Genomic DNA, 25296 nt, shown 5'->3' on the forward strand with positions numbered 1-25296 from the left:
TTTTTTTTTTTTTGTCTCCTCATGTGAGTGAAATCATATGGCATTTGTCTTTCTTCACTTGACCTGTTTCAGTCAACATTATATTGTCAAGGTCCATGCATGTTGTCACAAATGTCAGACTTGAATTCTATTTTATGGCTGAGTATTTTATTTATATATATATAATATATATATATATATATATATATATATATATCATATCTTTCTATCCTTTCAGTCATTGACTGGCACTTTGGTTGTTTCCATATCTTGGCTAATATAAATAATACTACAAAGAAGATCTCAGTGCCTATATCAGTTTGAATTACTGTTTTCCTGTACTTTGGGTAATTTCCTGTTCGTTTCAGTTCAGTTTAGTCACTCAGTCATGTCTGACTCCCTGCGACCCTATGGACTGCAGCACACCAGGCCTCCCTGTCCATCACCAACTCCCGGAGTTTACCCTGTACTATTCCACAAACTTGGAATAGCTAGGATATATGGTAGTTGTATCTACAGGCTCCTTGACACCTTGGAATCTTAACATAGGTTCAATCCTGGCTGTAACCATTTCTTCTCAGGGAGATGAAATACATTAGATTATTCTTTCAAGTATCCAAAATATCGATTATTCAGTTTCTAATTTAGCATGAGTTTGACTCTCTGAAGCAAGGTACAGAAAGTTTAGCATGTAATAGTAAATTGTGCCATCCTATCTGCTTAACAGAAAATAAGATCTCATTGATCTTAAGGAAACATGCTCTATACTGGCTAAAAACTGCAATAGTAAAGGACTCATTTGCTTAGATATATAATTAACATGAGTTTATTCTTTTTAGTCATTTCAATCTACTGATACACATGTACTGGGTACTGCTTATTCAATAATATAAAGTGTTCTCTTTTTCTGTTGTTATGAAGAGGAATTTCTTTAAGACTTTTAATTCATCAATAATATGAAGGAATGAATTTTTTGCCCATATTCCACACCCTTTTCTAGATAATCAAAGTTATTGTTATCAACAAATTTGGGCATGTTGGCTGTGAATAACTCAGTTCATAATAGGTGCAATACTGTTCTGTTTTGCACAGTATTTATATATCAATAATAAGTAGATCAGAGTCTACCCAGGTAGCTTAGTGGTAAAGAATCTGCCTGCCAAGCAGGAGATGTGGGTTGGATCCCTGTGTTGGGAAGGAGGAGATGGCAACCCACTCCAGTATTCTTGCCTGGGAAATCCCGTGGACAGAGGAGCCTACTGGGCTACAGTCCAAGGGATTGCAGAGTCAGACACAACTTAGTGAATAAACAAGAACAACAATAAATAAATCAGAGCTTTGAACATTTGCATTCCATTATGAACAGCATTTTTTTAATGGAGAAGGCAATGGCAACCCACTCCCACACTCTTGCCTGGAAAATCCCATGGACGGAGGAGCCTGGTAGGCTGCAGTCCATGGAGTCACTAAGAGTCGGGCACGACTGAGCAACTTCACTTTCACTTTTCACTTTCATGCACTGGAGAAGGCAACGGCAACCCACTCCAGTACTCTTGCCTGGAGAATCCCAGGTACAGAGGAGCCTAGTGGGCTGCCGTCTATAGGGTTGCACAGAGTTGGACACGACTGAAGCGACTTAGCAGCAGCAGCAGCAGCATGAATAGCATTTTTAACTCACTATTGGGATTGCAGTTTATTAGTTTTATACTTTTCTATGAATAAGTGAAAGTCGCTACGTTGTGTCTGAGTCTTTGCAACTCCATGGAATTCTCTAGGCCAGAATACTGGAGTGGGTAGCCTTTCCCTTCTCCAGGGCATCTTCCCAACCCAGAGATCCACTCCAGTTCTGCCACATTGCAGGCGGATTCTTTATCAGCTAAGCCACCAGGGAAGCCCAAGAAAACTGGCATGGGTAGCCTATCCCTTCTCCAGGAGATCTTCCTGACCCAGGAATCGATTCAGGGTCTCCTGCATTCCAGGTGGATTCTTTACCAACCGAGCTATGAAGGAGCCTTTCTGTGAATAGTAAATCTTTAAAATGATACTAAATTCTTTGATACTCATAGAAGAACATATACCCAACAGGAAAGTACTTTTCCTCTGAAAAAGAGAAATCATTTATATTAAGAAAAATTTTCTGCTAGGTGATGGGTGGTGAAATCCCTTGTCATATGTTTACTTGATGAGTATTAATTAATGAATGATATTACATAAAATCTGTCATATAGAGTGTTCAATATCCTCAGATGAGTTATCTTAATAAAGTCTCTTGCATAGGAAATGAGGCAACAATGAGGTATTTTACTCATCCTCATGGATTGGACAGAATCCAGAGTCAATTTATGTAGTTGCAGGGTGCAATAAGGGTGTTTTATCCGAGTGATTAAGTAGGAGACAAACATTCTGAACAATCACAGATTGGAACTCGAGAAGGTTATTTTTTTCCTTGTGGCTGTTGTCTTTAGTCACTAAGTCATGTCTGACTCTTTGCGACCCCATAGACTGTAGCCTGTCAGGTTCCCCTGTCCAAGTTCTGTATGGAAATCAGTAGTAAAATATTTCAGAATAATGTGTGCTGTATTTGTTTAGATGATGACTCCAATTAATACCCACAAGTGAGTGAAAGTCTCTCTGTCGTGTCTGACTCTACGACCCCACGGACTGTAGCCCGCCAGGCTTGTCCGTCCATGGGATTCTCCAGGCAAGAATACTAGACTGGGTTGGCCACGGCTATTTGTGGCCCTGATGGGTGGAAGCTCATGTATTTATTCACATGCCTTGTTTGAATACCTGGGGCTTATGTGGTAGGGTTTGTGGTGGGAGCTACATAGACAGGGAAGAAGATCAAAAAGACAAGATCATGAGGCAGTAGGAGACAAAATATAAATAGGTCGTTTCAGTACTAAAATTACACAAAAATCCTGTGGTCTGAAGGAAATCTGATACAATGGCATCACAGAGAAGGACACCAGACCCAATCTTAGGAAATCAGGAAATCGGAGACAGTAAGGAGGAACGGATGGTGACAGATCAGGGTTTCAGGCTGGGGACCTGGGTTAGGGATATCTGTGTTGGGCTCAAATTCCCAAAATCAAGAGAATTTGTCCTATTGGGGAATTGCCAGCAATTTATTCTAAGTCAATGGTCAATCATCAGACAGCTAAGAAGAATTCCTAAAATGTTGAGTTGAAGAGAAATTTTTCTTTGAAATCACCATCTTTTAAAATCTAAGATTAGTACTTAGAGAACATTTTAGCCAACACACCCAGGGACCCTTTTTCTGTAAAGAATTAGGGACTAAATTTCAATGCCTTAGCAAGAACTCCAAATGACAAGAAAGTTAGGATGCACATCATATATTTTCCACTTCCTGCTGTAACAAGTAGGTATTCCCTGTTGAGCTGACATGTTATTTCTAGTAGTTATAATCCTTTCACCTTGTCATAGGAACTTCTTCATTCCATACATTATTCTGCTCTTAATTTTAATAACTGTACTTATGTTTCAATATGTAAGAATTCTTGAAAAATATAAATGTCACAGAAGAAAGTGTCATGCAAAGTTAGTTATCCTCTCATGTCTTACATGGAGAAGGCAATGGCACCCCACTCCAGTACTCTTGCCTGGAAAATCCCATGGATGGAGGAGCCTGGTGGGCTGCAGTCCATAGGGTCCCACAGAGTCAGACACGACTGAAGCGACTTAGCAGCAGCAGCAGCATGTCTTACATCAAACATGAAGGAGTATTCATGTTGTGCACATGGATACCAATTTCTTCTGTATTTTTGAAGATAGATAATAACTAATGCATACATTCATTATTTTTTTCAATCAGTAATACAACTATACATACTTTCCATATCTTAGATTTTCCCACACTAGCACAAAGAGAGTTTCCTTTTTTCATTCTAGAGACTGTGAAGTATTCCTTTGTAAGTGTGTCTCAGGTTTTATCTCACTGGTGTATGAGACAGGGGCTTGAAAGTTGTTTCCAGGGCTTCTCTGGCAACTCATGATTAAGAATACAACTACCAATGCAGGAGACATTGGTTTGTCCCTGATCTGGAAGATTCCACATGCTGTGGGGCAGGCAACTAAGGCTGTGCATCACAACTTTTGAGCCTGTGCTCTAGAGCCGCGAGCTGCAATGTCTGAGCCCATGTACTCCAAGTACTGATGGCTGAGTGTCCTAGGGCCTGAATTCCACAACAAGAAGGCCACCACAATGAGAAGCCCGCACTCTGCATTTAGGATGAGGCTTCACTTGTTGCAACTAAAGAAAGGCCTGCACAGCAACAAAGATAAGGACAACACAAAATTAAAATAAAATAAATAAATAAAAATTATAAAAAATAAAGTTGTTTCCAGTCTTCTGAAATTAAAGCAATCCTGAAACAAATATACTATAGCATATGCCATTTTCAACTCAGGTTAATAAGTCCGTTAAGACAGATTACTAAATGTGGATTCTGTAGCAGCAGTACTTGCATTCAAATCTTTGAATTGTATTTGTACCAATTTGCACTCTCCCTAGCAGTTAACAGAGACCCCCAATTTCCTGGAACCCTTGACAGCTAGTGTCCTGTCCAAACTGCTGTTTCTGGCCCAGGTGGGAGGTGACACAGGTCCCTCCTAATTTTACCTTGTATGTCATTTATTATCAATGAAGTTAAACACACTTTCTCTTTCTATATTTTTGCCCATGTAAAAATGTTCTTGTTGCTGTTTGCTCACTGTTATATAAGGGCTCATAATAACTTAAAGAGCTGATCTCCAGGACTGTATATTATAGATTGCAGATGTTCTTCCTCTTATATTTGTTTCTTGCTCCTCTTAACACTTTACCATAATTAATCATTATCTTTCAACTTGTTTTCCATTTTTTAAATTCACTAATTCAATCAGAATTGCTTGTTTTTTATTTTTTGTGTATCAGACCACGGTAATCATGTTGGTAATCACTTAAGTGGGATTCCCTGGTAGTTCAGAAGGTAAAGAATCTACCGGCAGTGCAGGAGACCTGGGTTCATTCTCTGGGTCGGGAAGATCTCCTAGAGAAGGGAATGGCAACCCCCCCCCCCCCCCCCACCCGTATTCTTGCCTGGAGAATTCCATGGACAGACCATGGGGTCTCAAAGAGTTGGACACGACTAAGCGACTCACACACACACACACATACACTACAGCAACTGTTTGATAATCGGTTTTTATTTTTAAAGTCTTCTTGAACAAAGCTATCATGACATACATGTTTAAAAAATGAGCTACAGTGTTACACTATTAAGACAAAAGATGCCTTTCAAAATATACTTATCAGGGAATCTCAATCTTATTCATAATTTCACTTATAGCTTTTGGTATCAAACCATATACTTTATTAATCCCAGGTAGTTCAGCAACTAATGCTAGGCTAGCCCCATCAAGGTACTCTGCAGTCACTGAAGGCTTATTATTTTTACTTGTTTTAATGTCTTATTTTAGTTGATATATCTCTTTATTTAGCTCCTCAGCTTTCTTTTTAAATCCTTCTGTAAGTAGTTCTTCTTGCATCTGTAAAAAGGGGAGAGTTCCCTTTAGAAAACAGACCAAGTAAGTATTTTTTATCAAACAACTATAGCAAAAAAGTACGTTTGTCTATTTCTCTAACACCTTAGATGCTTTTTTGATGTTTGTCTAGTATTTGCAAATGTTTGCACCAGGGAAGGGAGAGCATCCAGGGTTTAGAGCGTCCCATGTTCCTTCAACAGCATCTTCCTGGACACAGAGGAGCTGGGTGTAGGTCAGGTCTGAAAATTACCCTAGGAAGGGGTTCCAGCCCTTGGGAGAGAATGCAGGTGAATTCTAAATATCTGTCCATTTCACTGAGGTAGAATGTCCACACACGTCACCAGAATGGCACTGCTGACTCTAAAACACTGGCATTCAAACTCCAAGCTGGGAGAAAGAATACATTTACTCTAGGTATATAAAATTGCTGGGAGCCGGCATAAAATGAATCAGGCAGACCTAGAAACAAATGTAGCAAAATTTACAGCTTTTAGTATCCTGTATTTCATAGCAGGCACCATCTGATACCTTCAAGAGCAGATGGAACTAGTCCAGGTCTCTGATGGTTGTCCCCCAAATTCTAAGGAGTCTAAGACTGAAGTCCTATTCATTTGGGAGCGAATGTGATGCTATAATTACCATGAACAGCAGTCCAGGAGTCTGGGTCATTTTATTTGTCCCATTCAAACCCTAACACTACAGAAGGTGCTGAATCTTACAGAGGTAAGCCTTTAGCACGATCCACATCTCTTTGACATTATAGTGAATTCTATGTCTTTGGAGTTCCCTCTGGGGTCTGACTTTAGGTCAAATTCCTGTCCCTTTATTCATGAGAAGTTAGGGTTTTCCCCATCAGGCCCTGCTCAGGCCCTTCCAAACTTACCTTCAGCTTGTGTTCCATCATCATTTCCTGCTCTCTCAGAAGATTTTCTCTTTCCCTTTCCATCTTCTCTCTCAGCTGAGCCACCTCTTCACTGAAACCTCTCTCTTGTGCTTCCATTTTTTTTGCTTCTGGTCATTCAGTTTCTGTGTTAGCAGTTCCTGCTCCATCTCAGCTTTCTGTCCCTTGATTCGTTCTTCTGTTTCACAAGCATTTTAAAGAGAGACATATAACAGTTATACTGAGCTATACCCTCCTGAGCTCAGAGACTAGGATGACTTTAAGTTGGTGGGAAGGGGTCTGACTGTTCCTGCTACCACATCAGATAATCTGCTTTAGCACATGATACAGAGGCACTGATTGGATGTACATGCCACCCAAACTCCCCCATTTATTTACATGTAGCAGAGAGGTTCCACATAAGAAGAGGAAGCTCTGGTTCCAGGAAGTGTTTGCTCGCAAACCTGTCTAAGGGCAGCACAGGAGCCACCTTCCCCTCTGAGAGCTCAGTCCTCCCTGTACCTTCCATGGCCTTGTCCCATCAGTGAGGGCCTGGTCTGGCTGCAGGATGGCTGCCTCTACTCCTCCCTGTGACTGCAGGAAGCTCTGGAGGACCTCATTGGCCCGAGGAAACAAGGAGCAAAGACTTGTCAGGTAGGGAAGATGTAGTGTCTTGCTGTGGAAATTATTGTTTAGTAAACTTACACAAGAGACCCTTTAAATTCTCCATCCTTTGCAGGCTCCTAAAATGTGTACAGACTCCAGAATTCAGGGCAGGTCTACAAACTCCCATCTTCCATTGTTTGCAACTGCTATATATGCATATTCTCTCTCTCTTTTTTTTTTTTTTTTTTGACTAATGCCTATATACTCTTTCTTTGTTAGAATATCAGTTATGGTCATTTCAACTTGGAGCTTCTACCACCTCTTCCAGGGAGCTTTCCTAAGCTGTTTTCTGATTTTTGAATAATTGTCAAAAAATTACAGCTGCTCCACCAGCACTGCCACTTGATGGCTCTGTGATCTTAAGCAACTTAGTGATGTTTCCATATGTCATAGTTCTCAGTTTTATGAAGAGAATGACAGCAGTACCTAATTTATTATTCTGAGGACTAAACTAACTGATTGTCTTGGTAGTATCTGGAGCACACTGACCCTGCGTTCATTTCCTCTCACAGGCACACTGAAGTCACAACTATCTGAAAAGCAATCATTGGTGAAAAGGAGCAAAATCTAACAGAAATTTAAGGGACCACACTTGATGGATAGGAGGGGCAGTGTCCCAGTATTGTCGCATCCCGTACACCCAGGTGGATGATCCACAGTCCAGAGTAATTACAGCTTTAGAGGTCCTCCCACAGGGGTGAGAGGTCCGGCTCCCACATTGGGCCCCACAGTCAGTGTCTAGCACTGGGAAGACAATCTTCCCCAGCATTCTGCTTTGAAGACTAGCAGGGCTTCCTGTCAGGAGTCTCAAAGGGCTTGGGGAAATACAGATTTAACCCTGAAAGAGTGCACACCAACTTGTACATGCTCCATAATCCAGAAAAGAAGCAGCAATTTGACAGGAACCTGGGTTGGACCTACTTTCTGTTCTTGGAGGGTCTGCTACAGGCAGAGGGCAACTGCAGCCCCCTCTGGGGACACAGTCACTGCAGCATCATGTTTGAGAACTCGTTATCCCAGGTGCACATTGATGCTGGCCATCACCATTTAGGAATCTTGCTTTTAGTTTATTAGCTCTAAGACCCAGGCTTACCCTGGCCCAGTCAGCTGCCACTGCTGGGATGCTTCAGGCAACTAACTGAGCATGAGCATAGCTCCATCCACCAGAAGCCAGGCTACCTTACAAACTCCTGAGCCCAAAGCCGACTCTGGAAAGAACCCAGCACCCTTCACCAGCCACGGGGTCTAAACCTGAAAATCCCTGGGCCCTCTAGCCAGAGACCTCTGACCTACATCTCCAAACCAGTGGGAAGATAACCAGGAGCAATAAAACCTCAGTTCCCAGGCTGCATGACCAGCCCACCCACTAGCAGGCCAGATCCCACCCTGCACCCAGCTGGGCTCAGGCCTTGACTAATATCAGGCCAACAGAAGTTTCAAGACATCCCAGGCCCAGCAGCCAACTGTGTGAGGAACCATCTACCTTACAGTTAACCAACATAGGTTCTGGGGCTCTTAGACCCTGTAATCAAGACCCTGGAGCCTGCAACCAGTCTCCCAAAACTGGTTCTTTCCTCCAGTTCCCAAAACTGGCAACTAGCCCCACTACCTGGCCTTACCCACCAGTGCGTGGGCAACACCCAGGTCTCCCAGAGCCTCACATCACTCACAGGTCATCTAGCACTAGACCCAGAACCCCCCAGGTTATCACAGTTAGCCTCCTCATTACCTAGTCCCACTAACCAGTGGCTGACAGCTTCTGAACAAAGCAGGAACAAAGGAACCAACAAGCACCTCCTGACTGCAATATGCTGTTCTTTCGCAATCCCTTTACTCCTCACCTTAACTCCTTTCCGAGGCACCAGGTTATAATCCTGTTGAACTTCCTTCTTTTGCTTCTAAGTAGACATTGTATCCTCCAGGTACAAAGAAAATTCCTTCTGAAATACTTTTCATCAAAAGCTCTGAAAGGTGCTTAAGCTCAGCCTAACAGTAATTGACAGATACCTCTTCATTCTGGAGCAAGAAAACTTCCCTCTTTTTCTCTGTGAAGTCCTGTCAGGGAAAGTGGAGAAATCCAATGGAAAGAAGCTGTTAAAAGGGAAGGTCCAGCTGTGATTCTTTTGGAGGAAGTCTGAAAACATAGAGTTGAGACACAGAATAACAGACACGGAGTCAGGAGTCTAGTTTTAGCCCCAGTTCTGACCACCTCTATGTGTGACTTGTGGGAAGTCCCTTAAATCCACTGGACTCAACCTCAACATCTGTTCAGTGAAGGGGTTGGCAGGCATTAACCCTATGTGGTTCCTTTAGTAGCAGTAGGACAAATCGTGATCCATCCACCAACAATGAAAAATGAAAAGTTTAATTATGATGAGAAACAGGGATTCCTCTGCACACTGGGTGTTATGGATAAAAACACATACATAGCAAATCAACTGCCCATTAATGAGTTAAGTACACACTGATCAGAGTTTTGAACTCTTCATGAATTTTCGATTCCCTGAGAGCTGGAATGTGTGAAAATACAGAAATAGAATTTTTTGTTTGTATTTATAAATTAAAATCAGGCTTGCTTTCTCAATGAATCTTTCTCAAAAATCTCAATGAACTAAGAGATTTTTGTAGCTTGTAAGATGGTCAAGGGAAACTGAACATCAAACTTTCAGTGAAGCTGCCAATGGTAAGTAGAACTGCAATCTCCAAGCATTCTCTCCCCTGGTGTCCACACTCTGCATAGTCCATATACTTGTGAATATGACAAATATAGATTCCGTGTTTAGACTATGTTATATGGCACAGGCTAAGTTAAGAAATGGAGATGACCCAAGTGGGCATTACCTAATCACACAAGCCCTTCACATGTAGTCTTCTCCAGTTGGTGGTGGAAAAGGTAATCAGAGAGATTAGAAACTGAGGAAAGAAACAGTGCACCATGGCTGTTAAAGAGGTAGGAGGGTTCCCCAGAGTCTCCATGTGAGTACCAAGCCCACGTGACCTTGTTTTTGGCTATGGTACACTGAGCAGATACCCATGGACCCTGAGTGGGAATCTGACCTGAGGAACATAAGCTATTAGATGTGCGTTTCAACTTGCTAAGCTCAGTGTAATTTGTTTTACTACAACAGAAAATAAAAAGCCAGTGTTTTATAGTTTTCTATATATAGGTCTTTAGTTTCTTTAGGTAGATATATTCCTAAGTATTTTATTCTTTTTGTTGCAATGGTGAATGGAATTGTTTCCTTAATTTCTCTCTTTTTTTTTAAAATTTTATTTTACTTTCAAACTTCACAATATTGTATTAGCTTTGCCAAACATCGAAATGAATCCGCCACAGGTATACCCGCATTCCCCATCCTGAACCCTCCTCCCTCCTCCCTCCCCTACCCTCCCTCTGGGTCGTCCCAGTGCACCAGCCCCAAGCATCCAGTACCGTGTATCGAACCTGGACTGGCAACTCGTTTCATACATGATATTATACATGTTTCAATGCTATTCCATTCACCATTGAAACAGAAAGAATAAAATACTTAGGAATATATCTACCTAAAGAAACTAAAGACCTATATATAGAAAACTATAAAACACTGGTGAAAGAAATCAAAGAGGACACTAATAGATGGAGAAATATACCATGTTCATGGATTGGAAGAATAAATATAGTGAAAATGAGTATACTACCCAAAGCAATTTATAGATTCAATGCAATCCCTATCAAGCTACCAATGGTATTCTTCACAGAGCTAGAACAAATAATTTCACAATTTGTATGGAAATACAAAAAAACCTCGAATAGCCAAAGCTATCTTGAGAAAGAAGAATGGAACCGGAGGAATCAACCTACCTGACCTCAGGCTCTATTACAAAGCCACAGTTATCAAGACAGTATGGTACTGGCACAAAGACAGAAATATTGATCAATGGAACAAAATAGAAAGCCCAGAGATAAATCCACACACCTATGGACACCTTATCTTTGACAAAGGAGGCAAGAATATACAATGGATTAAAGACAATCTCTTAATTTCTCTTTCTATTTTCTCATTATTAGTGTATAGGAATGCAAGGGATTTCCGTGTCTTGATTTTATATCCTGCAACTTTACTATATTCATTGATTAGCTCTAGTAATTTTCTGGTGGAGTCTTTAGGGTTTTGTATGTAGAGGATCATGTCATCTGCAAACAGTCAGAGTTTTACTTTTTCTTTTCCAATTTGGATTCCTTTTATTTCTTTTTCTGCTCTGATTGCTGTGGCCGAAACTTCCAAAACTGTGTTGAATAGTAGTGGTGAAAGTGGTCACCCTTGTCTTGTTCCTGACTTTAGGGGAAATGTTTTCAATTTTTCACCATTGAGGATAATGTTTGCTGTGGGTTTGTCATATATAGCTTTTATTATGTTGAGGTATGTTCCTTCTATTCCTGCTTTCTGGAGAGTTTTTATCAAAATGGATGTTGAATTTTGTCAAAGGCTTTCTCTGCATCTATTGAGATAATCATATGGCTTTTATTTTTCAATTTGTTAATGTGGTGTATTACATTGATTGATTTGCGGATATTGAAGAATCTTTGCATCCCTGGGATAAAGCCCACTTGGTCTATGGGGGAGAGAGAGGGTGGGATGATTTGGGAGAATGGCATTTAAACATGTATAATATCATATAAGAAATGAATTGCCAGTCCAGGCTCAATGCAGGATACAGGATGCTTGGGGCTGGTGCACTGGGATGACCCAGAGGGATGGTACGGGGAGGGAGGTGGGAGAAGGGTTCAGGATAGGGAGCACGTGTACACCCATGGTGGATTCGTGTTGATGTATGGCAAAACCAATATAATATTGTAAAGTAATTAACCTCCAATTAAAACAAATAAATTTTAATTAAAAAAGAGAATAAAAAGCCCAACTTTTAGAAAATGGATGGACTATATAGCTTGTAGAGCTGTATCACCCACTAGAATCTAGTCTTATTTTATGATAAGAAGCACAGGAACCATGGGGTCAAAAGTGGGGTGGCTAGGCATCATTCTGGAAGAAAAGAATCAGGAAGGATATATTCTAGGACACATTACGGAGGGCTTTTTCTGAAACATCTGCTTGTCATCCTTGAAGGAGTCCCTCAAGAAGACAGCAATGCCTTCCCTCTCACAGGCTTCATGAACCTCCAGCAGCTCCTAGAGCGTATCTGTATGGAGGCTCAGTCGCTGGGTCATCGGCTCACTGTAGTGATCATTTGCCTTCTGCACGGCTGCTGAGTTCTCATGCTCAGCCAGAGTTATTACTGCGTTCTCCAAACGGGGAACTCCTCCACTGTTGATGGTATCTATGCAGGCCTCCGCCAGAGTCCCCAACATTGAAAGATATATGATATTTATGAAATAGGAGAGAATTCTCACCTGCTTTTTTAAAACAGCTTTACAGATCAGCATTCTAGAAATCATTAAAATTTTTTGAAGTTAAAGATTTCTTTTCTTCTATTTATCCTTCTCCTCATTTTCTTCATTCTTGTATCCTCATCCTTTTTCTTGTATGAATCCACTGTTTTAAAAAATATAATCACTGTATCTCCTATGCACTCTATCTTTTATGTTTCTCCAATTCATCACATTAAAATATTGAACAAATCATCTCAAACAATATGCTCAAGGGTCTCCCAGAACACTTTTACCATTGTAATAAAATAAGAAGAACTTATGACACTTGTAAGTAATTCACATAATTTTGGGGCTCTATTTGTAAATTAAAACATCTTGATGAAAATGTCATCAGAATTTCAGGACAGTGACACAAAACATGAAAACAAGAAGGACTCATCTCAGAACAGGACACTGTGTGACTGCCCAGGTGGCATGTTCATGAGGCCAACCCTGTATACAAGATGTATTTGTATTTGTTTCTCAGTCTCTCGGTAAAACTACATGGATTCATGGACTACTATTTATGTTCTTCTTAGTGTAAATTCACAAAATGTTTTGCATATCCTCACTCAAAACACCTATCTCATCAGACATCTCATTACCATGAAGATTTCTATCTTTAACTTATATCATTATTGTAATAGTTTCAAGAGATTTGATAGACTGCAAAAAACCATGTACATAGGCTTATTTTAGTGAAGAAACATGCATTTCCATGTGTGGCATGAGCATCCATGTTCAGAGTTACATGGAGAAGAAAATGCAATTACTGAGAATCCCAGAGTGCAATCACAAGTTCATGACACACAATGAGTCAGAGACATATGCTCTAGTGCAAGAGACTCATCCCCCGACTTGACAGTGATTCCTTCTCTTAGGGTCTTGGGTTTTGCATGGGTAAAGATATATGAACAGAAATCCTCTGATTTCTTCTGGAAATTCTCATCCAGTTGGTTATCTAGCACTTCCGCAATATGGAGAATTAGTTTTTTGTCACTTTCAAACCAGTCAAAAGCAAAGCATTTTCTTTTTGGAAAAAAATTTCCTGATATTCTCTCTGGGCATGCTGGAGTTCTGAACTCTGGGATCCTCACCAATAGTAGTGAGAAACAAGCAATCGTGGAAGGGACAAATTTCAGGTGAGGGGGCTCAAGTGTTTCATTTCTGGGATCTTTGCATTTTGGTATCTCCTGTGTCTGTAAATCTTTACTAATCAAACAATGCAAGACTATCTTATGCTAATCTACTCAGGAAATGGAAAATGCCTTCCCTATTTTTTTTTCCCCCTTGTACAAAGCTGAGAGTGAAGGAGGGCTTCCCAAGTGTTTCAGTGGTAAAGAATCTGCCTCCCAATGCAGGAGACCAGGGTGTGATTCCTGGGTCTGGAAGATCCCCAGGAGAGGGAAATAGCAACTCACTCCAGTATTCTTGCCTGGGAAATCCCATGAAGAGAAGAACCTGGTGGGCTACAATTTATAGGGTCACAAAAGACTAGGACATGACTGAGTGACTAACAACAACAAGAGTGATGAAAGTACTTCTGAGGAGGCAGGGGAGGGATCCATTCCAAGTGAAGAAACTTCTGATTATTTTCCTTAACATTCCATGCTGTGTAGTGAATCAACTACTTATTAGATGTTGTCTGAGTAATAGATTTATCCAAGAAATTGTCAGAAATATTTTTCTGATATTGCAGTTCCCATGTCAGAAATGACATGTGTGCTCTAAAGTAATGTAATCATAGAAATAAAGATATTTATGATATTGCTGGGAAGATAACCTATGGAGACAAATGATTCTCAGGACATAAAGAAAAGCTTTATAAATCAGGGTAAAAGTGTACACATACTACCAAGAGATCACTTTAGCATATGCCATCCCATAGTAAAGATAGCCTAAATGAAACTTGGAGACCTCATCCATCTCCTGTATCATTTTATATTATGACTTATAGCATCATAGAAGATGCTTCTGAGCATATCTATCAGTAAGTAGTTATTGAAAGAGTGAATAAATGATTAAATATGCAAAATTAATAATGCTTTTCAGATCAGTCGCTCAGTCGTGTCCGACTCTTTACGACCCTATGAATCACAGCATGCCAGCCCTCCCTGTCCATCACCAACTCCCGGAGTTCACTGAGGCTCACGTCCATCAAGTCAGTGATGCCATCCAGCCATCTCATCCTCTGTAGTCCCCTTCTCCTCCTGCCCCCAATCCCTCCCAGCATCAGTCTTTTCCAATGAGTCAACTCTTCGCATGAGGTCGCCAAAGTACTGGAGTTTCAGCTTTAGCATCATTCCTTCCAAAGGAATCCCAGGGCTGATCTCCTTCAATCTCTTTCAGAATTTTCCACAGTTTATTGTGATCCACACAGTCAAAGGCTTTGGCATAGTCAATAAAGCAAAGTAGATGTTTTTCTGGAACTCTCTTGCTTTTTCTATGATCCAGTGGATGTAGGCAATTTGATCTCTGGTTCCTCTGCCTTTTCTAAAGCCAGCTTGAACATCAGGAAGTTCACGGTTCACATATTGCTGAAGCCTGGCTTGGAGAATTTTGAGCATTACTTTACTAGCATGTGAGATGAGTGCAACTGTGTGGTAGTTTGAGCATTCTTTGACATTGCCATTCTTTGGGATTGGAATGAAAACTGACCTTTTCTAGTCCTGTGGCCACTGCTGAGTTTTCCAAATTTGCTGGCATATTGAGTGCAGCACTTTCACAGCATCATCTTTCAGGATTTGGAATAGTTCAACTGGAATAATGCTTTTAGGTACCAGCAATTATCCTCTGTGCTAAAAAAAATTTAATTAACTAGCTTTTTATTTTAACATGACATGCACTCTGTAAGTTCAAGAATGAAGAGTGTGATGTTATGACAAAGAGCATTTAGGAACCAGATAGTCTTACTAGAAGGACATAGCAATTTGTTTCCCCTGAACTCTTTAGTGTATAAGCAGCCTGTCTATTAAGGAGTTATCTGTGCAGGCTAGTAACATACATTGTGTGAAATGTATGTCAAAAATTAGTCCTTTTGTTTACCTTACGATTCCATTTATCTTATTGATTATCTTACTCAACTAGGAGAGGAGAAGCACTCAATATATTATACACATATGTCAGCCTTTCTTTTTCTTGGTATCCATTTCTCTAATATTGGATTCTAAACATCCTCTGTGAGCTTACACTCTGGTCACTGGGGTTTCCAAGTAACAGCAATGATAAAGCCACACCTATATTTCATTCACCAAGCACCATTAGCATGGCCTCAATCCAGCCCCAAATCAAGATTGACATCAAGTGCTGAATGTCAGGGCTCTTTTTTTAAATTAATTAATCAATTTTACTTTACAATATTGTATTGGTTTTGCCATACATGGACTTGAATCTGCCACGACTGTACATGTGTTCCCCATCCTGAACCCCCCTCCCTCCTCCCTCCCCATCCCATCCCTCTGGGTCGTCCCGGTGCACCAGCCCCGAGCACCCTGTATCATGCATCAAACCTGGACTGGCGATTCATTTCACGTTTGATATTTTATATCTTTCAATGCCATTCTCCCATATCATCCCACCTTCGCCCTCTTCCACAGAGTCCAAAAGACTGTTCACTACATCTGTGTCTCTTTTGCTATCTCACCTACAGGGTTATCCTTACCATCTTTCTAAATTCCATATATATGCGTTAGTATACTGTATTGGTGTTTTTCTTTCTGGCTTACTTCACTCTGTATAATAGGCTCCAGTTTCATCCACCTCATTAGAACTGATTCAAATGTATTCTTTTTAATGGCTGAGTAATATTCCATTGTGGATATGTACCACAGCTTTCTTATCCATTCATCTGCTGATGGGCATCTAGGTTGCTTCCATGTCCTGGCTATTATAAACAGTGCTGTGATGAACATTAGGGTACACGTGTCTCTTTCAATTCTGGTTTCCTCAGTGTGTATGCCCAGCAGTGGGATTGCTGGGTCATAAGGCAGTTCTATTTCCAGTTTTTTAAGGACTCTCCACACTGTTCTCCATAGTGGCTGTACTAGTTTGCATTCCCACTAACAGTGTAAGAGGGTTCCCTTTTCTCCACACCCTCTCCAGCCTTTATTGCTTATAGACTTTTGGATCGCAGCCATTCTGACTGCCATGAAATGGTACCTCATAGTGGTTTTGATTTGCATTTCTCTGATAATGAGTGATGTTGAGCATCTTTTCATGTGTTAGTTAGCCATCTGTATGTCTTCTTTGGAGAAATGTCTGTTTAGGTCTTTTGCCCATTTTTTTATTGGGTCATTTATTTTTCTGGAATTGAGCTGCAGGAGTTGCTTGTATATTTTTGAGATTAATCCTTTATCAGTTGCTTCATTCGCTATTATTTTCTCCCATTCTGAAGGCTGTCTTTTCACCTTGCTAATAGTTTCCTTTGTTGTGCAGAAGCTTTTAAGTTTAATTAGGTCCCATTTGTTTATTTTTGCTTTTATTTCCAATATTCTGGGAGGTGAGTCATAGAGGATCCTGCTGTGATTTGTGTCGGAGAGTGTTTTGCCTATGTTCTCCTCTAGGAATTTTATAGTTTCTGGTCTTACATTTAGATCTTTAATCCATTTTGAGTTTATTTTTGTGTATGGTGTTAGAAAGTGTTCTAGTTTCATTCTTTTACAAGTGGTTGACCAGTTTTCCCAGCACTACTTGTTAAAGAGATTGTCTTTTCTCCATTGCACATTCTTGCCTCTTTTGTCAAAGATAAGGTGTCCATAGGTGTGTGGATTTATCTCTGGGCTTTCTATTTTGTTCCATTGATCTATATTTTTGTCTTTGTGCCAGTACCATACTGTCTTGATGACTGTGGCTTTGTAGTAGAGCCTGAAGTCGGGCAGGTTGATTTCTCCAGTTCCATTCTTCTTTCTTAAGATTGCTTTGGCTATTCGAGGTTTTTTATATTCCCATTCAAACTGTGAAATCATTTGTTCTAGTTCTCTGAAAAATACCATTGGTAGCTTGATAGGGATTGCATTGAATGTATAGACTGCTTTGGGTTGTATACTCATTTTACTATACTGATTCTTCTAATCCATGAACATGGTATATTTCTCCATCTATTTGTGTCCTCTTTGATTTCTTTCAACAGTGTTTTATAGTTTTCTCTATATAGATCTGTTGTTTCTTTAGGTATAGATATTCCTAAGTATTTTATTCTTTTTGTTGCAATGGTGAATGGAATTGTTTCCTTAATTTCTCTTTCTGTTTTCTCATTGTTAGTGTATAGGAATACAAGGGATTTCTGTGTGTTAATTTTATATCCTGCAACTGTACTATATTCATTGATTAGCTCTAGTAATTTTCTGGTGGAGTCTTTAGGGTTTTCTATGTAGAGGATCATGTCATCTGCAAACAGTCAGAGTTTTACTTCTTCTTTTCCAATCTGGATTCCTTTATTTCTTTTTCTGCTCTGATTGCTGTGGCCAAAATTTCCAAAACTATGTAAAATAGTAGTGGTGAGAGTGGGCACCCTTGTCTTGTTTCTGACTTTAGGGGAAATGTTTTCAATTTTTCACCATTGAGGATAATGTTTGCTGAGAGTTTGCCATATATGGCTCTTTATCCCACTTCCTACTGAGCTTTCTACCACCTTGTCCCTGAAAATTGATACCTGAATTCAACTTCAAGGCATTGTCCAGGTACTCTTCTTCAGTGATGGGATTCCCGTCTAACTCCAGCTGCAGCATGAAATCCTGCACAGTAAAGATTAAGTCTGCAAAGAAACTCACAAATTTGGTTGAGTCCGCTACTTCATCAGATGTGGGAGGTGATTTGTTTCTGATCAGCTCTGTTAATTCAGTCACATAGCTGGGATCTTAGCTAAGGAATAAATAGCACTCTCCAACACAATTTGCAGATCTCACCCCAAACAAGATAAAAGAATATTCCCTTTTGCCCCATTTTACTATCTCATCTGCCAAAAGAATGGAGTCATGGAAAAGAAGAAACATTGTCAGTTGCTATTCTTATGAAGTCAAAGAAATGTACTCGTTCAGCTCTGGAAGGATACTGCAGCTGTTCCCAGGCCTGGTGGTTGATGGTGTTCATCCTGTTGTAGATAAAGCAGCTGCTCAGGAGCTTGGCCAGGGCAAAGATCCATGGGTCATTCTTGGAGTTCCCCTAGAAAGTACATTACAGCGTGAGGATGCTACTCCTTATGCTCTCATTCAGTTGTTCATTTACTATAACAGCTGTACTATAACTCAATAGTGAGACAAATAACAAATTTTCAAGACAATGCTAAATGCAAACCTTTCTGTTAAAGATACTGACCCCTCTAAGCACTTGAGTATGATCACCTACTAACAGAAATGAATCATGCCCTATATGTGCTTAAAATGTTTAGTATAGTGCCTGGAACATAGAAGTTGTGGGACAGTAAGTGGGTGTTGGTTGCCTTTCCAACGTTTTCCTAATATATCATGGTGTATATTAAGAACACAAGTGATATTCAGTTAAAATAATCAACTACAAACTGTGCATCTAACTAACAGGAGACACTTATTTGCTTACTTGGATATAAAGTTTCATATTATACTCCTTGCCTTAGAGAGAGGGCATTGAAGAGGTGCAGGTATACCTGGAAACATAATCTTATTGGAGACGTTTACATACATACAAGATGATGAGCTGCCAAGCATGGAATCAAGTGTTATATTATAAATGGCAAAGGTAAGTAAGTGAATGTTAGTTGATTAGTCGTGTTTGACTCTATGTGACCCCATGGACTGTAGCCTGTGAGGCTTCTCTGTCCATGGAATTCTCCAGGCAGGAATATTGGAGTGGGTAGCCATTCTCCCCTCCAGGGAATCTTCTAGACCCAGGGATTGAACCTGGGTCTCCTGCATTGCAGGCAGATTCTTTACTGTCTGAGATACCAGGAAAACCCATATGCTCAAACCAAAAAAAAAAAAAATACTCTGTGCTTTCAGAGCAGTAGTGCTTATGTCTGATTGTAATGTGATAGTATTAAAAAATAAATAGCTGGAATTTAAAGAATTGACATAAGATGGATTTGTGGAGTTATAGAAATCATGCAGGTGGAAGGACCCACAGAAGCTGATCATAATTGCCAGAAAGTGTGCTCAGGTAAAGGTATTACACGGTTATTTTATTTGACTGAAGTAGTGATTACCTGTGTGGTAGTAGATGATGAGGCTGAAAACAAAATTCAGGGCAAGTCATGAGTGACTTTGGAATAGAATACACACACACACACACACACAGAGTATCAGGGCTTCCCTCATAGCTCAATCTGTAAAGAATCTGCTTGCAATGCAGGAGACCCAGTTTCTTTTCCTGGGTCAGGAAGATCCCTTGGAGAAGGAAATGGCACCCCACTCCAGTATTCTTGCCTGGAGAATCCCATGGACAGAGGAGCCTGGAAGGTTACAGTCCATGGGGTTCTAAGAGTTGGACACAATTTAATGACTAAATCATCATATATACTATCAAGATACTTTATACCAATATGAGCAGCAAGTAGTTCTGCTATCAGTGTGAAGTTCACTGTACTTTGGTTCTTTGATAAATGCAGTGAGATAAAAAGAAGAGGGTCATGAAAATTATAGTCTATTACAAATCAGTAGGCCAACTTGGGTTGACACTAATGTGATTATTGAATACATTAAATCTGGATTTTTAAATTTAGAATTTCTGAATTTATGTGCCAGCTCTTTTCTACAATGATGAAGGCCAAAGATTCAATGCTACTGCTTTCTTATATAGATGCAGATTACTATGAATAAGTAGAAAAGTTTGATTACAACTAACACTGTAAAGACAAAGTTTCTAAAATTATCCCATTTTCAAAGTTCTTGGTTAAAGTAGCTCATGCTTCTAGATACGTCAGATGAATTCATCTTCAGAACCTAAAATGTTCCTGGGATAGCTGAAACTTTTCTGGAGATTTGAAAAATACATTATTCAGAGAAATCCTATGTTAATGGTTGCTACCTACACCACCATCTACTCATCAACTCCACACACTTCAACGACAAGATCCCATTGATTGAATGGGTGATAGCTTTCATAAGGAAGTTTTCAGGAACCTGAACAACTGGGATAGATTCTCACATTCTTTTCCTCTTGGTTCCCTGTACTGATAACACTGAATATTTATCTCCCCAACTCAGCTCTGGGTCTTTAACTCACTGAGATATCTGTTACACTTCATCCCCAGGATTCAAATGCCCAATAAATATTTATTAACTTGTATGGGCTTCCCTCATAGCTCAGTTGCTAAAGAATCCATCTGCAATGCAGGAGACCCCCGTTCAATTTCTGGGTCAAAAAGATCCTCTGGAGAAGTGATAGACTTCCCACTCCAGTATTCTTGGGCTTCTCGTGTGGATCAGCTGGTAAAGAATCTGCCTGAAATGCAGGAGACCTGGGCTGGATCTCTGGGTTGGGAAGATCCAGATTCCCTGGAGAAGGGAAAGGCTACCCACTCCAGTATTCTGGCCTGGAGAATTCCATGGACAGTACAGTCCATGGGGTTGCAAAGAGTTGGACAGGACTGAGAGATTTTCACTGTATCTTTCACCCCAGTGTTTAAAATAATAAAGTTTTTCCCTATCAACTGAGGTATATATTTTATCAAAAAATTAACTCAAGGAAAGAGAATTTGGCCTCATCATTCATAATAGGATTTGCAGTTTATAGCAACATGTCCTAAAAATTGAATTGAGGTGGGAAATTGAAATGTAAATGGAGTCTCAAGAGTAAAGAAGCTTCCCTGTCTTACCTTCTCCACATCGCCCAAACCCTCAGTGTCCAGAAGGACCAGGGTGTGATTCTCCTTGGAGGGATGGTGCACACACAACATCCAGATGCCTTTGGTTTCAGACCTCACTGTGGAGCCCAGAGGGAAACGTGCACAGAAAGACAAGAATGCAACACACAGTAAGAGCAATAGACCAGACTGCCCATGGGTTGCTTTGGGTGAACTTGTGTGCAGATGAATGCCTGCCTGGGAGGAAGATACTTCCATTTCAACAAGGACAGAAAATTCAACCTCTGTACATATTCAGAACCTTCTCACCTATTCACCTATTTCACTTCCTACCTGTTCACCTCCTACCATTAATGGCTCTAACTGTGTCACATGCAAACTGTATTAAACTTTCTATATTTATCTGACATGGAAGATCCCCCATATCCTCCATCCTTTCTGATGGATATTTACCAGTGAGAAGTACCAGCAGGAGACTAGAAGTCAGGCTCCTATTCCCCTTGCTTCCACCCTCATCAACCACGGTGCCCCAGTGTCTCTGTTCCTCTACCTTGGTCACATCTTTCATTTAGCACCATCCATTTTCTCTGATCTTTGATAATTCTGGAATTCACACATTGCTTGCCTTTTCACTCTACACGAGTTATATAAGCTACCTGGTCATTGTTCCTGCAACCTTCTGACTGCTCCATATCCTTCATTCAATGTCCTCTGCTTGTGCCCTTAAACTTGTCCCCCCACCTCCACCTTTAAATGTCTTCAGTTACCCTTTAAGTGGATTATCTGTGTACTTCCAGCACCTAGACTATACATCAGTTCAGTTCAGTTGCTCAGTTGTGTCCGACTCTTTGCGACCCCATGAATCGCAGCACGCCAGGCCTCCCTGTTCGTCACCATCTCCTGGAGTTCACTCAAACTCATGTCCATCGAGTCGGTGATGCCATCCAGCCATCTCATCCTCTGTCATCCCCGTCTCCTCCTGCCCCCAATCCCTCCCAGCACCAGAGTCTTTTCCAATGAGTCAACTCTTCTCATCAGGTGGCCAAAGTACTGGAGTTTCAGCTTTAGCATCAGTCCTTCCAATGAACACCCAGAACTGATGCTTACAATACTCTTTTGTTTTTTAAGCTGTTAACAATGTTGTGATAGTGTTAGGTGGACAGCAAAGGGACTCCGCCATACATATACATGTATCCATTCTCCCCCAAACTCCCCTCCCATCCAGGCTGCCACATAACACTGAGCACAGTTCTGTGTGCTATACAGTAGGTCCTTGTTGGTTATCCATTTTAAATACAGCAGTGTGTATATGTCCATCCCAAACTCCCTAACTATCTCTTCCCCATATCCTTCCCTGCTGGCATCCATAAGTTCATTCTCTATACAATACTCTTAAAACTATGCTGGTGCATAGCAAATTCTATGTAAGTATTGCTTTACAAGTGAGTGTCTGAAGACAGGGAGGGTCATTTCTGAATGAAAGTGGAGGCTTTGACCTGAAACAGTAACATTTCCCTCTCTAATTATGAGCAAGTAGGAGGACACAGCCCAAGAGGAAGATGAGCAGGCTGGGGAGATCCAGTGGGAAAAGCTGAGAGGCAGGACAGTGATGGGGGGAGAGTCGGGCTGGAGGAGCTCAGAGCTGCCCGGCGAAGTCCAAGTACAGATTCTGGAGTTGGGCTGCTAGAGTTCACACCTGAGGGCTCATGTCACTTTTTTCTTTTGAGACCCTGAAAATGAACTTAACTCCATAAGCCACCATTTTCTTATCAATGTTGTAGGAAAAACAATAATTCCTACCTGATTCATTACTGTACAGTTGATAACATATAGACTCTCTGAAATTTAAAAAAAAAAACTTTTTCTTCAGTAATGTTCTGTTTCAAACGAACAAGTTAGACAATGCGTTATAATGTATCAGTGCTTTATGTAAGCTGCAAATTGCCAAGAACTGTAAGGTATCTAAAAATCCTTTTGTCAGAAAAAAGCATGAATTTTTTAAAACATAATGCCTCTCTAAAATTTATCTTTTTTTTTTTTTAATCTAGAGTGGGTTGGGAGCAGAGTTGGGAGACTAAAATGATCTTTTACTTTTGTGTTATGTGAGAATTAATAAAGGGATGCCACTCATATCGAGTCAGCTAGCCAGAAAGAAGAGCTCTCATGTAATATGTTTGGAGGTCATTTATAAGAAGAACTGTCATTACAGACCCCAAGGGAAAAATCTTTAACATTGGAGTCATGAGTGACAGTCCCCAGCAGGAAAATATGTACATCGCATCTCCTAGAAGAATTGATTCCCCAACAACTCAGCCAGTGAGGACAAGTCATCACCATGAGCTCTTATTTTTTACCAATGGACTTGTTTTGAAAATAATCTTTCCCAACTGCTTCCTTTTCTCCATTAAATAATGTTCTTCTTTGTTAGATTTGCCCACGGCTTTTCTATAGCTTGCTATTCTGGAATTAGACTTCCTTTGCTATTCCTGAATAAACTCACTTTTGCTTGAAAAATAACTGCTTAATTTTAAGGTGAGCAGCTATAAACAAGAGGAATTGTAGATTCCCTTTCTGATAATAAATACTGATAAAGCTTTGTATAGGAGCTCTAGAGTTTACAATGTAGTTTTTTTTTCATTCAAAGTACACTGAGGTACCTAAACCAGAAACTTCAAAACTACGCAAGTAGAATGAAATAGTGTTATTAGATGGTAGAAGATGTCCAGTGTTTTTCAAAGGTTATTGTTCAGGAGAGTTATCTAAAGTAATAGTTAAAAGTACAGCAATTGTATTTTCAGCTAATACCACAAGTTATTCTGAGGCAGTAACTGAATGGGCCAGGTATTAAAAACGGTGCATGATAAACCAACACAATTAGACCTTAACATATTATTTATAGTTGATTAGTGAGAAGGAAATTGAATCATTCTGTATAATAGAGTTGTGTAGTATTTGAGGTGCTAAATATTTTTTTAATATTTTTATTTTATATTGGAATACAGCTGATTAACAATGTTGTGGTAGTTTCAGGTGGACAGCAAAGGAACTCTGTCATACATATACATGTATCCATTCTCCCACAAACTTCTCTCCAATCTAGGCTGCCTCATAACATTGAGGAGAGTTCCATGTGCCATACAGTAGGACCTCATTGGTTAGCCATTTTCAATATTGCAGTGAGTACATGTTGGTCCCAAACTTCTTAACTATCCCTTCCTCCCATTCTTCCCCCATGGAATATTAATATTTTTAATACAAAAATAATCCTGTCTGTGTTTTAAGATTTAAATAGTCTGTATGTTAAGGGCCTTCTTTCTGTTTTTTGCCAATGCCCAGCAAGGAATAGACAGAATGCAATCAGACTCGGGGAGATGGGGGCAGGGGGAAGCGACCTCAGCCAGTGCCTCTCTGAAGAGGTAGGCGTTGGGTCATGCAGTCTTGGAAGGACTTCAGCCCCCTTACTTCAGAAGAGTTAGGATACACACCTCTGTATTCCGTGGTGGGCTCCTTTCTGCACTCCTGGATGGATGCTGGAGGAGGAGCATCCATCCAGGACATGGTGCACAGGCTGTTACCTGCCAGCTGCCTCAGGTCCAAACCGAGATACCGAGTGGCAGGAGGAAAGCTCCTTGCAGGCTGCTTGTCCTTCACTCCCTCCATACTCTCCTGCCTCCCCTCCCAAAGTGTGGGCACTGTGCTGGGGGACTTATTGCTCTTTCTAGTCAACAAGAAAGTACGTATAAGTAAATTTTAGGAGTGTACTTTGTGTGTATTCTGCAGTCAGGAAACAATTTCTCAGCTGTCCTCGCTTGTTTCCTGAGCCCCTCCTGTGTTTGGTTTTGAGAAAACACATCTATTTTGAAACTGAAAATGGAGCAGGGTGTTACACCCATCCTGTTATGGGTTGAGTTGATAAAAAGAGAAAAAACAAAGTGGCATGAAAGTTGCTCAGGCGTGTCCAGCTCTTTGTGACCCATGGAATATACAGTCCATGGAATTCTCCAGGCCAGAATACTGGAGTGGGTAGCCTTTCCCTTCTCC

The 25296-nt window shown here is 40.4% G+C and overlaps 2 pseudogenes; both read right to left on the minus strand.

The window, feature by feature from the left end:
- Positions 1-5179: 5179 nt before the first annotated feature.
- Positions 5180-7938, minus strand: LOC105003365 (annotated as a pseudogene).
- A 4064-nt stretch (positions 7939-12002) lies between these two features.
- LOC105003305 lies at positions 12003-21684 on the minus strand (annotated as a pseudogene).
- Between the last annotated feature and the right edge of the window lie 3612 nt (positions 21685-25296).

The sequence above is a fragment of the Bison bison genome, unplaced genomic scaffold (genome assembly GCF_000754665.1).
Source record: "Bison bison bison isolate TAMUID 2011002044 unplaced genomic scaffold, Bison_UMD1.0 scf7180017864466, whole genome shotgun sequence".
Classification (NCBI taxonomy): Eukaryota; Metazoa; Chordata; class Mammalia; order Artiodactyla; family Bovidae; genus Bison; species Bison bison.